This window comes from Haemaphysalis longicornis, unplaced genomic scaffold (assembly GCF_048455015.1).
Source record: "Haemaphysalis longicornis isolate Haplotype H1 unplaced genomic scaffold, Haemaphysalis longicornis Haplotype H1 scaffold_1, whole genome shotgun sequence".
Taxonomy (NCBI): Eukaryota; Metazoa; Arthropoda; class Arachnida; order Ixodida; family Ixodidae; genus Haemaphysalis; species Haemaphysalis longicornis.
This window is the reverse complement of record NW_027526203.1, coordinates 13,383,702-13,400,391: the sequence shown is the minus strand read 5'-3', so window position 1 is coordinate 13,400,391 and position 16,690 is coordinate 13,383,702.

Here is a 16,690-nt window from a genome sequence, read left to right as displayed (position 1 = left end):
AGTCTGAACTACATAAATATAAGAATGAAATGAAGCGCGCCGTAGTTATAGAGTAGCCTCATCGGCTAATTGTCACATAGTTTCATGCAGGAAAGTTTTCACAAAACAAGTCATACAAACGTTTTCTGTTACCATACTCCTCTCATAGATGCCCCTGTATATTCAGTATACGGGAATTCTTTAACATTTACAACTTCACAGTCGACTAATTCTGACAAGGTAATACCAGTCGGTGTAATGGTAGAGTCGTCTCAGAGGTAAATTGTCATCCATATTTTGTTCCGAAAGTTTCAATAAAACACTGGTAGAGCCGCTTTTGAGCGGAGCATTAGCAATGAAGTTGCCTTGCCGCAAGGCGTTTTCGGTCGCGGTGATAACAAATACACGCAACGTTAGCCATATAACGCTTCGTTTTAGGAAACACCCGCAGATCATGTAGCGGTTGTGTTTTATGCTTTTAATGTTGCTTCGGTTTTCTTACTTTATTTTCTCTCGCCAGCATTTATGTCCCTTGCCCGGGTCCCCCATCTATGCCAATGGAAATAAATCTTGTGGATGCCACTTCCGCCAATAATAACCTGCCTACCGAAGACTTGGAATTTCAGAGTAGCACTGGGAAAAAAAATTCAGGGAGGTTTGCACTCACGCGCACGGCTTGAATGGTGAAGGTGTTGTAGGTGAGCATTGCTGGACACACAGGTAAGCTTCAGTATGATTGTTTATTTGCATAGTTGCGGTACCTAGTAATCGTCGTCACATGCATCGAAGTGGTCGTCGTCTTCTTCGGAGCGGGGGTAGGGGGGGGGGGGTTGCAAAGTCATCCTCAGCATTTTAGATTTCCGCCAGCTCTTCGTCAGCGACTCGAGGCAGCGGTGGGGGGAACAGCAAGTCGTCTCGGGAAGGATGGGCACGCTCCTAGCCATGTCTCCAATTATCCGTAATGGCTTCCGGATAATACGGCGGCTGCGGTTACGTCACCCAAACAGGGTGTCTTATCATCTCTAGCATAAACGGTGGAGTTTTTTTAAACAAAGAAGCTGTTTAGCAAATCGTAATATTTCGTTTCGGCAGTTCAAAATGCCAAGACATTGCCAAGCGCTCGCACGTGAGCCCGGGCCTCGCGGCAACCACCCTGCAATCAACAAAACCAAGAAAATGACTAGCGCTCATGTATGCGTGCCTCGCATTGACCGCCCAGCGTCCCCTACGCACTTTTGTCAAGCCAAGCATAACCACTTAAAGGAGCCATGAAGACAAAATACAAGTTGGGCTTATTAGAAAGACTGCTTAGACCCGATAAGAATGATACCAATATCATCAAAATCTTCGAACAAATAACGGAGATATTAAAGAAAACGTGTGAAGCCGTGGCGACCCCCTAGCCAATTTCGCGCAACTTTTCTATGACGTCACGGAAACTTGTTTGTGCGACTGGCGGCCGCCTAACTGACCTGTCGCGACGCCACATGACTGGACGTCTGTAATGGGGCCTCTAGTTCTATTTGACCGCACCACTTGAATGCTAGCGTGCAGTTAACGCACTGAAAATTATATTTTATTGTTGGCCCGTATGACGTCTTTCTTGCTCGTAACACGTCACTGTGGCGCAAAATTTGAAAGTTTTTAAATACTTCTTGCTTTTTTTCCGTTAAAAAACATCTTTTGTGGCTCTAATGGAGCTCAGTGAGATACTGAATCCTTGTTCTTTCAAATTAAACGAAGTTGTATTTTCTCTTCATGGTCCTTTAGAAAGATTGGCCAAGATTTCGGCGACCACGTGGCAGTTATTAAGACCAAGGAAATATTGAGCGCTCGTGTGCGTGCCTCGCTGCGACAGCCCAGCTGCCCTGACGCACGTTTGTCAAGCCAAGCATACCCACTTAGGGAGAGTGGCCACGACTGACCAAACAAAAAATCTCCAGCGTTCGCCGTAATCGTGGACACACTTGCTCGAGCGAGAAAGACAAGTCATAGCGTACGCCCCTGCAAGGTGTTGTCCAATGATTATCACTTCAAAAAAAAAATGAAAGAAGCTCACACTTATAGCAACAATGATGGAGCAAATTTCGTTGCGGCAGCGATGAAGAAGCAAATCGGCTGCAAGAGTGGACCTAAATCTTCGTGATGGTCGTGAAAAATGCGTACAGCTTCGCTACCTTCAAGTCTTACGCGTTAGTGGAGTTTCCTCCATGTTTTTTACATGTGCGGTAGCGCTTGATGACAGCCCTCGGATATTTTTTTTTCTTTTTGTTTTATAAGGGCACTGCGTGAGCCGGCCGGAGACTCGGCGGTAGCTTAGAGGCACGCGCTCGCTAGCGGTCGGCATTTTCTTTGTATTTTTTTTTCTTCCACGGAGAACTTAGGGCTTCTAAAACAGCTCCACTTTCAAATACCAACCTCGGTAGCTGGCTAACACTTCGAGCTTGTTGCGGTGTTTTGGCCTAGAGGAGTGATGGAAGAACTTTTACCAATACTAAGAGTAGCTGTTCAATATGTGACCCTTTTTCGGCTACACGGCGCCAGAAGTAAACACGTGCGTCCATGTGAGACAATATATTGCCCTCAAGTGGTTTTATATTTTGCCTCGGCGACAAAACCCTCATTTGGTTCTAGGACAATGCATTTCACTCAACGTCATAGCCACGCTGTAGTGTCGCCATAAAGGGTAGCAACCTCCGCGTCGTTAAGCCATGGGCACTTCTATGTATGTCGGCCGCAAGCACTTGTTATCAGCGTTTACAACGTATTTGGCGAGCTGGTAATCCAACAATAAGGCGATAGCGGCCAGTTATCTTAATCCTGCGTGATCCCGGACGTCGCACGGGGCACCTACACGAGGCGACGTGAACAGCGCGATTCGGGGCGGACGTGCTTTCGCTCTCATCGTACGGCCATGAGTGATCATGGTCACATTTACGCGACGGTATTTGCGGCTGACACTCGGCAACTCCGACCGCTATTCGTTTCCAGCTAGAAGCGAACGTTTTACTTGATTGCTATGCCGCAAAATGGCGCATACAAATTTGTCAGAGCCATGACAACTTTCGAACGAGACCATACAGCCCCTGCAGGTACAGTGCGTGACGCCCTTTTTCCTCGCTCAAGGGTAATATGATGTCGAAATTGTGTCCATGAGCGCCGCCGGCTAGTCTTCGCGTCCTGAAGTCACGTAATTTAAACACCAAAAGCTGTTCCCACCATGAGTTGCGAGTTCAGAGCTGTGCCGTTGTTACTCTTTCTTTTGACCTCGGTGATTCTGCGGCAAAGTCAACTTTATCGCAAATGCTCAGCACAAAATGGGTCTGGGTGTTGTTTCATAAAAACATTCCCAAAAGCAATTACATCAAATTTGGACGCTAAGAGGAATCTATTATTACTTCAAGTTTTATTCCCTAGTCATGGTGAGTTTGTTCAGATTGAGGATGTAAACGTTACGCAATTCCAATATGCTGTAAATACATGGCATTCGTGGAAGGAGCATAGCAACTGAATGCAGCTGTTGCTCTGGTTTTTTTTTAGAAACTATCCCGACAGAAGAATGTGCAACAATAGCCGCTAAGACGACCCCGAAATTTCTGAGTTTTATTTACTTTTCCCAATTAAGTATTTCGCAATGTGTTTGCATATGTTATGAATTCCTCTTTGTTGCCAATACACGGGCTTCTGCGGGAGGAAACAGACGGGGCTACGTTTGTCTTCTAGGATAAAATTCTGTTCTTTACAAGTTTCATTATTTAACCACGAAGCCATAGTCCATGCAATTACCAAATGAGGAGGCAAATAAAAACGTGTACGCTCTCCAGCCATGTGTATGATGTGTATTTATACGGCTTCACTGGTCATCTACATATCCAGAGTGAAATGATTCCTAATTCTTTTCTTCACGAAACCTATTATAAAGTCCGCCTGACTTCTCCGACCAAAATAATGGCCCTGTGAACGACAAGAGTAACACGACAACAAATAGACAGCTTGAGGGCCATTCAGGCTGCATGCATCCCCAACGGGGACTAACGGATCAGTGGTCATGGACGTCTTTATGTACGCTGCGGGATGAACGTCCATCCCGTAGACATCAAAATGCTGCTATCCTGTGGCGTTGTCTAAATTCGTTTTGCTGCTGTGAATTTTCGCAGCTCCCCCCGCACTGGAATTCACTAGTTTCCTCTACTGCTATTTCGCCAATGATGGGCCGTTAATACAGTAACCAGTGGTTAATATTAACGAAAAGACTACCTAACAACGAAGCATTTGTGCTTGATTAGGAATTACTAGTAATCATTGGTCTCCGGCGCATTTTCTTTCGGAGTATTCATTTTCCAGAGTACTTTGGGGCTATGCGAATGGCCGTGACACGAGAACGTGTGTACGGTGCCCGAAGCAAGATTGATGTGCGTTTCTCCCCGCGATATGACCTTTGAGATATAGCTTCAGCAATCACGTTGCTGGTGGACACGTAACACCAGAGGCAAAGAGAGGGGGTTGAAGGTGCAGAGGAAAAGGGGCAGAAGATTGAAGAGTAGGAAGGAAGAAGATAATCATGAGGAGGCCCCGCATTATACTGGCACATTAGCCTACCAGCTCCAGAATACCCACACGCGCATTGCCATTACGTGCCAACCATGTTCCGCGAGGCATGGAGGTAACTAAGGGGCTCGTAAAACTGGGCGCATGGGTGAACAATTGCCGTACTCCCTGGGGTGTTTCACCTTGATTTGCTGCCCGCGGCCACTGACAAAGTAATTCCTCCTTGCAGCTTTAAGATTTACACATTTCGGTCTACATATCTATCCTTGTTTATCTCTTCATGTTCTGCTTATATTTATTCATGCAGGTTGATGAAAATTAAGTCGACGGGTTTTTTTTTTTTAGATTATGCGCTTAGATTTACTAGAGAATCATCCATACAGTGATGTTACTCACCCAGGAGGACACCGAATTAGGCGGTAATAATTGATGGCGGTGGCTTTATTAACTAAAATTGAATAATTAACTTTTAGTGGCTGCAGTAAGCCGCCATGTTTGTATTCAGAAGTTAGACGTAATCGTGTTTCTATGCAGTTTCATTTGGCAGAATTCTTCTATCGGGTTTGTACTCCGAGATAACGAACTTCGAAGTTTAATTGCCATTTGCATGATTACGCATGCGAGACAGTGAAGACCGACGCAAGGCTCCTCCCCTTTGTTCTGTATTTCGATAGCGGTTCCTAGCACTGCAGATTGCGATAACGCCAGCCAATACTGACAGGTGCCAGTTATCACTTTTGCCTATTCCTCCACCCCGTTGTCGAACTAAACACCGTGCACGGCATGTACGTCCCAAGAGGGATGAGCTTTGGGCCCGTCCTTACTGTCTTCCATGCGTAATCACGCGAACGGCAATAAAACTTCGGAGTTAGATATCTCGAAATACAGATGATCTAGAAGAATTCTACGAAATTAAACTGCGTAGAAACACGATTACGTATAACTTTTCAATATAAACATGCCTGCTTACTGTAGCCACTAAAAAGTTAGTTATTCAGTTTTAGTTAATGAAGTCATCGACATCAATCGTTACTATTGCATTCTGTGTCACCCTGGATGCATACCTTCACTGTAGAGGAGGCATTCACGTACATCTAAGCGCCCAATTTAAAAAAAAAAGAAATCCTGTCGACTTACCTTTGACGACCCTGTATATTGCATCCACGCCGTTCCGAAATGACGCTCACAGAGCCAGCATGCACGCATGGCTACCTCATTCCTTCTACATTAAAGGCGCTGTTGGCACGAAACACCCGCTATGCTCCCCAGTGAATTACAAAGTGCGACAACCGTGTGTTACAAAGGGTTAATTGCAGTCAGCATGGTGTTGGTCCTGAGCGCTAGACCTGCGCATTTAGATGCGCTGTAGTGAATTGCTACAGATAAGTTTAATGTGCTCCGTAATCTCAGAAAAACGGGAATCTAAATAAAACGGGAATCTCAGAAGTGGAAATCTCAGAAGAAAGAAGCTCGCCTCTTTTAAACCCCTGAAAGAATCATCGCAAAATATTTCACCTCTTATCTTCCACCCGTGCTGTCAAGAAGGTGACTCAAATAATTCACTTTATTTAATAAGCCCATTTATACGGATAACGGTGCTGACGCCTTCCGAGAAAGCCAGAGTAGCACAATGTACGCAGTGCGTAAAGCCAGCCAGCGGAGTGTAGATCAAATTTAAATAAACACTTTGAGTGTCAGGCCTGTACGCAGGTGTCATATGGGCACTTTAGCTACCCGTGATAAATGAATGTAAGCAAGCATTCCGACCCCACGTCTCTTTGCCGCCCATGAACCATTACCGAAAGCTAATCTTGTAGATGTGTCCAATAGGGCTATAGCGCGAGGACAGTAGAATACAGGGAGCCATTGTGCGCGGAATTCTTACTGAAACGGAGATTTTTTTCACAAATATATATTTGTGGCGGCCTCCTTTAACTGTCGTAAACAAATGAAGGCCCATCACTCGCCGTAGTGGCTCAGTGTCTAAGGCGTACTGGTGATGATTGATTGATTGTAGGGTTTAACGTGCCGGTGCTTCGCAGGCGATGAAGCGTGCCGATGTGCAAGGCTCTGGATTAATTTCGACCACCTGAGGATCTTTAACGTGCGCCGAAATTTCGAACACACGGGCGTTTTTGCTTTTCGCCACCATCAAAAAACCGGCGGATGCGGCCGGAAATCGAACCCGCGTCCTCGTGCTCAGTAGTGCAACACCTTACCACTGAGCCGCAGCGCGGAGGGTAGTGGTGATGATCCAAAAGAAAGGTGTCCTATCGCGGCACTTGCGGCCGTCTTTCTAATACACGCGCAAATGATATCGCCCATTTATAGAGCTTACGGCACACGAGTAGGTGGTAGAAATTAATCCGGAGCTCTTCAGTATACGGTGCGCGCCACACAGTCCAAGTCTACCAGGTTCTGCGCGTTAAACCCCGAAAGGTAAATTGCATTACGATGGTACAGTACATATCTCTTAGCTGCATCCATCTCACAGGAGTTCGTGAACATCTGTCGGAAGATTATTCCGGATTCATATCCCAGCGGGCAAAAAAATAACAAAAAGAAGAAAAAAGAATCACGAGCCATTCCACTGAGTCAAGGGGGATGAACATCGAAACCAGATATGATACTGCAATGCACAGATTGTTCCAGAATGTAACCGTGTTTATTTTTCGCGTGATTTGGTAATAATAATGAGTACGGCTTCGTGATTTCGCAATGAAGCTTGAAAGTACTGAAGTGTTCATTTGGCATGCAATCCCCGGGCTGTCCGTTTCCCTTCTGTATAAGCCCGTGTATTGATAGAAAATGGGAATTTCGCAACTTTGCGAACCTCACTGCGAAATACCTGATTATAACCAGCAAATGAAACCCACTGTACTGATATAGACGTCTTAGCTACTAATTGCCACATATTTTTGTCACTCGCTTTTCGCCTCCATCCGAACTGCAGTCACCGCGGCCGGGATCGAACCCGTGACATTGGGCTCAGCCCACCGCCTGTAGCCACTGCGTCAACGCTGCGGATTATTGGAGAGGTTAGCTCGCAAGAACTGGAGTAATAAAAACGTGTGGTGGCTGCCTCAAGAAGCAATGAGGTAATACAATTCGCGTAGTACATCACAACCATTGAAAGATCCCACGTGCGCTGACTGAAAAATGTGCTATGTACAATACCTGCAGCTACAATATCTGGCTTATAGAACTGCTTGAGAGCGCACGTTGTGAGGTGCGGAAAAAATTGATGTGAGGCGCACTGAATAGCGCAGAAGATCAGAGCGCACTTCGGGAAAGGGTAATAGCATCACTGGAGGAGGATAGGATGACGCCGCACATGCACTACAAGCCCTTTTGAGACGTGAAGTCACCGAAGGGAGCGAAGTGGAGGCTCCTGGCGGTGCCGAAAGGGCGGAACAAGCTTCGAAGGGCGCTATCCAGGGGGGATGTCAAGTTGTGACGGGCGGCGGCTAACAGAAAGCTGATCTAACGCTCAAAGAATGCCCAAGCGGGCTTTGGACTTCACAAACTTAGGAGTGCTAAAACGTTTTGTAACAGGGGAGCTGTTTAAGATTTGAGATACGCCGTGGAGGGGTACCAGAAAACTATCATCATCGGTGAAGTGGAGATGGTGAAAACGCAAAGCCAAAAAAGTGTGGGGAAAGTGGAGAGGAGGCTTGTAACCCACGAGTGGTGTTGGGAAGGCGAGCCTAAAAAAAAATTGTGTTAAGCAGGTGACGGGATTTCTTTACACAGTGAAACCAGCAACCCAACCACTGGGCGAATCTAAAGACCCGAGAGTGACGGGGTTAGCCGCGGCGGCGAACAATAACATGTGCAGCCAATTGGAAGGAAAAAGAAAATGTTGTGTTGGTGCGCAGTGCGCAAAAACTACAAGCAAAATAGGCGAGAGAAAACTTTTCACAAGTACGATAGCCAAATGTTATAATTTCGAAATGGAAGGAAATACATAACCCTAACAACGAATTTAGGCGCCCATAGCGCGCAAAAACCATTCCGTCGCGCTTTCCTCATTGCGAGACTGGAAGGCAAATGCATCAGTGGGTTTGGGAGGTTGCAAATAAATAATAATATTACAAAAAAAGCGTTAACCGAAGTCCCCAAATTAAGCACAACAGAAAACAATTAAAAGACCACCGCCATATGAAACAAAAAGATATGAATCAGGGGAAAAAAATTCCCCCGCATTTCCCCGAAGGGGAGTATGAGGAAGTGCGAAGCACGGGGTGATGCTATGAGGGGGAGTTTGTTGAAGTTTGGTGGCATTTTGCCCGTTAGTTACATCACCACCCCCTCGTGATCACGTTCGGCTTAACACGCCTCGTTTGTCCCTCTGCGGAAATCTTGGTGAATTAACGTGTATGTTCGAGAGATGTTCGAGAGGGAATGTAATCAGGCACACACACACACACGCAAAGTAAAGTGAAACGACAGTATTTATTTCAGCACTTTTTTGTGTTGTCGTTGTATGCGACGGTCATTACGACCGCCTTTTGGTCGCTAAAGTGGACCGTTAAGGGTTGTTGCACACGCAGTTATCAAGCCGCTATAACGCCGCTGAGTCGCCAACGCACGCCGCTGACGACGTAGTTTGAATGCGTTAAAGATATAAGGCGCGTTACTAACACTGATATCAGCGTCGTCCGGTGGTGGGCCCACACCAGACTTGCGGTTTTGGTTGTGGTGTTTAACGCGCCGACGCAACGTAGGCGATGAGGCGCGCCGTAGTGGAGGGCTCCGGATTAATTTTGACCACCTGGGGATCTTTAACGTGCGCCGAAATCTCGAACACACGGGCGTTTTTGCTTTTCGCCTCCATCAGAAAAGCGGCCGCCGCGGCCGGGAATCGAACCCGCGACCTCGTGCTCAGCAGCGCAACGCCTTAGCCACTGAGCAGACTTGCGGTTTTAAAGGGCGAACAATAAATTCCAACCTTCACTGGATGAGGACCGCTTGTGAGGCGGGAGAGCTAGGGTTGGCACCACTGGCTGTGCTACAGCTCGACCTCAGGAAGGCATTCGACAGGGTACAACGGCCTTTCCTGTTCACACTCCTCAGGCACTGCGGAGTTGGAGATGCCATGATGGAGTGGATCCAGATATGCTACACCCAAATCACGACGAGCATAATCGTTAATGGGCAAGTAGGAAACCCCATCATGGTACAAAACTCTGTCCGCCAAGGCTGTCCAATGTCTCCACTACTTTTTGCTCTTTACCTGGAGCCGCTGTGTCGCATGGTTGCTGCGTCCACCAAAATCGAAGGACTCGTTATGGGCGGACGGGAACTCCGAGTGTTGGCATATGCCGACGACGTTGCCCTTATCTGCACAACAGCTGCCCAAGCCGGAGAAGTACTCCGACTGGCACATCAATTCTGTGGTTTCTCCGGTGCAGAACTGAACCTTGAAAAATCCGAGGGAGCCTGGTTGGGGTGCTGGGAAAGAAAGCCGCGCAAGTGCTTCAACATGCGGTGGTCGGACCGCGTTGAGACATATCTAGGGGTAAAGATCGGAGTGGGCAAGGCGGTGGCGCCTCGGTGGAAAGCAAAAGTTGACGCGGCCGAATGGAAGCTTCACCCCTGGAGGAACCGTAACATATCCATTTACGCAAGGTCCCTCTTGTGCAACATGGTAGCATACACCGCGATTCTGTACGTAGCGCGCATCACCACCATCGATGCCGGCTCGATACAGAGGCTACACCGGTCGTGGGCGGTGTTTGTTTGGCGGTCACAATACGAGCCCATGCGCCGAACGAATCTCTTCTGGAGCGCGGAGGGGGGAGGCATAGGACTGATAAACGTAGAACTCAAGCTCGTCGTCCAGCGCTTCATTTTCTTCCGCGACCAGGTTGACCCGTTCCTTCAAGCGGCCATCCAATGCCTAGGCTCCTTTCACTTGCGGCCGTGGCTTGCCACGTCAGCGTCTGTCGATCACGGCTCTCGCATCACCGGGTTCTACGGGGAGATAGCGAACGCGGTGGCATCATTGCAGACGTATTTTTCTTGGGAATACCTGCTCACTGTGGACCCAAGAAAGTTATACTGGGACTTAGTAGCGCAGACTTTGCCACCACCTCTGTACCGTCAGCCTCCGGTCCCTCAGGGTGGAGGCGATGTGATCAAGCGAGTCAGGCAATCGCCCATCCCAGTCGGCACAAAAGATTTTTTTTTCCGTTTCCACGCGGCAGTGTTGCCAGTCATGGCGCGTCAGCAGGAGCGGGGCTTCTTCCTTCCCTGGGGCGCCGGATGCCTCCTGTGTGGCAAACCTGGAACCGCAGAACACGCTTTCCTTGACTGCAACACAGCGATGTATTTCTGGCACGAAATACAATCGTGCTTCAGAACATCGTGGAACGTCACTTGGACGGGCCTCAAGTTCCTGTGCGTGGACACAGAGCACCCCGCTTTCCGTGATTGTGTCCTAGCCATTGGACTCCACTCCCTCTGGAAAGCGAGGGTAGACGCAGTGGAGTGCGCCCTCCACCCACAACCCGCATGGCGACACTTTCTGCGGGAGGTCCAATGGACGGTTAGTGCATTGGGCACATCTGACTGCGACCTGGAACTGCGAAGGAAGCTCGCCCGAGGAAGCCATGCGCTGAAGCGCTACAAAACCAATGAGGAAAGACGCAGGAAGGGACACGTCTAAGCCATTAATAAAATAAAAAATGTGATTGGACAGTTTAACGAGCCAGCGCATCTACGTTGACCAGCCCCTCTTTTGAGGTACAAGAGAGATTAGCGCCAGCTAATAGGACACTCACAATTCCTTCAGCCCTTGTTTTTTGTATAGTCTGTGTTGCTGTTCTCTTTGTCCTTCTTTTTTGTTTGGTTTCTCTTTGCCTTTGTGTCTTTTTTCTTCTCCTGGATTTACGTTTGCTGTCATCTTACCACTCAAACATGTAACGTACACATCCGCTGTCAGAGCTGCTCCTGAACCATGTGTAACACTCGGCATAACGTGTATATTTATGTGTAAATAAAGTTATTGTTTAAAAAAAAATCGCGTCCGTGGCGTAGTCGGTAGAGCGTCGCGCTGCGGCCGCAAAGTCCTCGCATCGAAACCTGGCGCCGGATGCTGTTTTTTTTTATATATAGTGTAGTGGCCTGGCTGGCGCGCCGAGAGAGGGTGTTGCGAGCTGGAGAGTAGTAAAGGAGCTTTAGGAGAGTAGGCGAGGGGGGAGAGGAGGCGCTATGCGAGCGCCCTCACGCGTCGGAAATCCGGCGCCGTTGCTAGGCACGGTAGCTAGCTCCGTTGCTAGGCTGCGGGCGGAGGACGGCGGTGGAAGCAGGAGTAGGCCCGACTAAGAAGTGCTTCGCACTTAAAACGCTTCCCGTGGTCGGAATCTAACCTGGGCCCCTCGCGTTATGAAACCGGCATCTACGCGATTGCATTCGCGGTGTGATCTCGCGCATGCTGTCCTCCTCGCCAATTCACGTGAAGTCGCTCCTGAAGTGGGGTGCACAGACGCCGAGTACGCGCTACAGACGCAGAATTCGCGAAGCCGGTTGCCACGGATTCTAGCGCGTGCTAACGCGGGCCACTTTGGGAGAGGTGTGAAAGCCTGTGGACAAAACAATCCGGGCCTGCCAGTCACGGAGAACTTTCAGCGGCAAGTACGAAAATTCATGTAAGGTGCAACAGCCCGGTCTCCGGCGAAGGGAGAGGGGACACCAGCTCTGCTGTTTTTCCTGCCTTGCACCACTAGTGTAAGCTGTGGCAATTTTTTAATGGCAGAACACTTCATGAGCTCGCCTTGTCGTCGTAGCTTGCTAATGGAATATATCAAGCGACTGCCGGAATCACGCGGTGTAGCGAGATAACGGACCCAAGTAGAGCCTGATGTACCGTCGTCAGGGAGTCACGCTGAGGCTGCGATAACCACGCGGTTTAAATATTGATTGATTGAACAACTTTTTATTTGCCCAGATTTATCGCTTAGCCGTCGGTCAGGAGTCCTTGGTCCCTGGCGGCGGTCGTGGCCATCTGGACGAGCCGGGTCTGGATACCCGGGTCGGAGCTGAGTAGCGCGGTCTCCCACTGCTCCTTCGAAGTTATGCTGAGTGCAGGGTGCCCTGCCTTACTGCTTTGCGGGTCATTTCTCCGGAGAGGGCAAGACCATACCATGTGATGTAGGTCAGCCCTGTCACCGCACGCCTTGCATTTATCTGAATAGAGCCCTGGATAACATCGGCTGTAAGCCACTGGATTGGGGAAACAATCTGTCTGCAGCCGTCGCCACGCTACTGACTGCCATTTGCTCAGTGTCTTGTCTGGGGCTGGGTATTTGGCCCTTTCCAGTCTATAATGGTCAACTACGTCTCTGTAGGACACCAGCCTGTCCCTTCCTGACCGTCGTATCGAGTGCGCGTCTGTGTCAGGAGTTTCGACGTCGGCTCGGTCAATGAAACCTCGAGCCGCGTCATGCGCACACTGATTCCCGGCCAGGCCAGAGTGGGCCGGTGCCCATATCAGTTGTATTTTGCCGTCCCGCTCCTTAGTCAAGCCAGATTTTAGAATACGAAACGCCTCGGGTGAGATGCAGCCCCTCGCATAGTTTAATATTGCCGACTTGGAGTCGCTTACTATAACTTTGGTCTTGGAGGAGGCGACCATTGCCAGGGCAATGGCCACCTCCTCGCCAACCTCCGGGTCCGTCGTCCAGACCGAGCCGGAGGCGATGCAATCGCCCTGTCGATTCACTACTGCAAAGGCCATAGCGTCGCGGCTGGCATATTCGGCGGCGTCCACGTACACAACGTCCTCGGATTTCGCGTATCTTTTGTGCAGAGCCCTGGCTCTGGCCTGTCGTCGCTCCTCGTTATGTACCGGATGCATGTTCTTAGGGAGTGGAGGGATATGTATGTGGGTCCCTATCTCCGCTGGTATTTCGACTTTCGCGCCTTGCGCTCCTCTGTGGTTTATGTTGACAGAATCTAGTATTTTCCTCCCTGTTTGACTCTTAGAGAGCCGTTCCTTTTGGGCGGTTAGCTGGGCTTCTATGAGCTCACTAAGGTTGTTATGGAGGCCGAGCGCTTCAAAGCGTGCGTTCGATGCAGTTACAGGTATACAGAGGGCTTGTTTGTGCGCTCTCCTTATCATAGCGTTTATTTTGTTCTCCTCATTCCTCTTTAGGTTCAGGTAAGGGGTAACGTATGTGATTCTACTTAAGACGAAAGCCTGCACCAATCTTATTAGGTTATGCTCTTTCATTCCGTGGTGCCTGTTGGCGATGCGCGAGATGAGCCGAATTGTTTGATGGACGCTTTTTTCCAGCGAGCGTATGGTTTCTATGTTGCGCCCATTGGCCTGAATTCTGAGGCCCAGAACCCTGATACTCTTAACTGTAGGAATACGCTGAGTACCACCTGCAAAAAGGTCAATGTTTGGAGTGGTCGAGTCGATTTTGCGCCCTCTGCTGGTCGGACGGTATATGAGCAGCTCCGATTTTTGTGGGGAGCAACTCAAGCCTCTCGGTCCTACATACCTCTCTACAGCCTCAATCGCCCGTTGTAGAGTGTCCTGTACATGCCCGTCGCTATCCCCGGCCAAACAGAGCGTGACATCATCGGCGTACAGGCTGTGATAAAGTCCCTCTATGTCGTTTAGGATTTCTGGAAGACCCATCATGGCCACATTGAAAAGGAAGGGCGAGAGGACAGACCCCTGAGGCGTACCCCTGCTCCCGAGCTCCAAAGTGGCCGATTGGAGCCCCCCTATGGTAAGTGTAGCCGTTCGATCCATAAGGAAGTTCCTGACATATTCATACGTCTTGCGGCCTATTCCTAGTTTGTCCATATTCTCTAATATAGCCGAGTGTTTTACGTTGTCGAAGGCCTTGGTTAGGTCGAGCCCCACAATTGCCCTAGTATCTAAAGGGGAACAATTATATCCGTCAATGATATTGTGCTTGAGCCTGAGCATGACGTCTTGCGTTGACAATTTTGGGCGAAAACCTATCATCGTTTCGGGAAAAAGCCCTTCCTCTTCTGCGTATCTATTAAGCCTTTTCAATATGACATGTTCCATTAGTTTACCTACGCATGACGTAAGTGATATGGGTCTGAGATTCTCTATCTGCAACTTTTTACCGGGCTTCGGGAGCATCACCACCTTGGCTGTTTTCCACTGTCCCGGAATTTGACCTCGTTCCCAACAGACGTTCATGTACCGGGTCAAGGCCCCGACAGAGGCGTCGTCTAGGTTGCGCAGCATCTTGTTCGTTATGCCGTCCGGGCCCGGGGAAGATCTGGTGCGGAGGTCCTGAATGGCACCTCGTACTTCCCCCTCCGTGATGGGACGGTCCATGAATTCATTCTCTTTGCCCGTGTATGTTTTAAGCTCCTCTTTAGCGTTCATCCCTATATATCTATCACAAAGTGTTTCTATTAGGTCATCGTCCGAGCCTTCGAATCGGTGCAGTAAGATGCTCAGGTTGTGCTTTTGAGTGTTCGTGCTATTTTCCGGATCAATAAGCCAGCGAAGAATGCTCCAAGTTTTTGCGAGGCCAATCTGGGGTTCCATGCTGTCGCATGTACTGTACCAATTTTGCCGTGTTAGTTGATTTGCATAGTCATCAATCTCCCGGTTCAGGGCTGCCAGACGTCTGCGTAAATTACGATTTAATTTTCGTGGTTTTAGTCGCTTTTGTAGGCTTTGCTTGGCCTCCCACATGTGCAGTAGCCTAGCATCGGCCTGACTGAGGTTTGCCTCCTCTGGTATGTCTTTCGTTGCTTGCGCTACGCTACTACGTACCTGTGCTGCCCATTCCTCGATATCTTCAATATCCGTGTGTTGGGTGCTAGCGCTGTCGCTTGAGCCAAGTTCGGCTGTTCTGATCTTACGGAAAGTATCCCAGTCGATAATTTTGAGTCGTCTCCCCCCTTTGTGTTTCGCGACCCCTGCCTCGAATGTGGTCGCAAGTATGAAGTGGTCACTGCCTAAGTTCTCATGTGTATTTAGCCATGTGGCGTCTGTTCGTGTACCTTTCGTGAATGTGAGGTCCGGTGATGTGTCTCCACTTACACTGTTTCCTGTCCGCGTAGGGTGTGCGGGGTCTGTCATCAGGGTAAGGCCCTCCTGCTGCGCGTCAAGCCAGAGGTTCCTTGCCTTTATCGTTTCCCGCTTGTATCCCCACGCAGGATGATGAGCATTGAAGTCTCCTACGATTACCAATGTGTTTCCTTTGGCAATTTCTAGTGTTTTGCGGAACAGCTTTGCAAATCTGTGGTTTTTACGAGGGGAGCTGTATATATTAAGTATGAAGATACTGCCAACCTCGTGTTTCCTGTCTGGTATTATTTCTACAAGAACGTGATCCGCGGACGTTGTGCCGTCATCAATGTCGCGACGTATGGCCGGCAAGTTACGCTTGACGAGGGTCGCCACAATCGATTTCTTTTTCGGTTCATCTTCCCAGGCGTCATTCTCCAGCTCACAGTAGGACTTATAGCCTGATAATTTTGCTGGGCCACCCGTCTCCTGGAGACAAATAACGTCCGGCGTGTCATCTCGATTTTTGGTTTTAACAAACTGCTCTACGTTACCCCTTTTGCGCTGGAAGCCCCGACAGTTCCACTGCCAAACGACAAGCTTGTTTGTCTTATTCCGCGCCATAGTTCCTTTGCTGAGCGTTTTCGAGGGTGGCTCTAGCACTTTCCACCGAAGTGGGTCTGGAGTAGGGTTTGGTAGGTTTTATTGGGCCCGCGCCCCCTCCTCCTCCCACGCTAAGGCGCGGGGTGGCGGTTTCAAGTAATGTCACCCTCATGTTCAGGGCATCGATTTTGGCACCAATGCTCTCGGCGAATTTTGCCAGCATGGCTTCGAATTTTTTGCTTAGCGTCCCGCTCAGTCTTTCCCCAAATTGGTTGATGATTTCTTGATTTCCCCATTCACTTGCCCCGGATACCTCGGGGTTTGTCGAGAGGCCTTGTTCTTCGTTAGTCGCCCTGCGCTTCGGAGGGGGGGACTCAGGCGACTCAGGTGTCGACTCGTCCATCTCGTCACTAGACGAAGCTTCTAATAAGGGGATTTGCGACGGCTCTTTTTCCACCAATGTTTTAGGAGATTGATGCTGTATAATGCTCGCTGCCGCGAGGCTGCGATGGAAGGCGCCTGAATTCTGTGGCGTGGCCAGTAGAT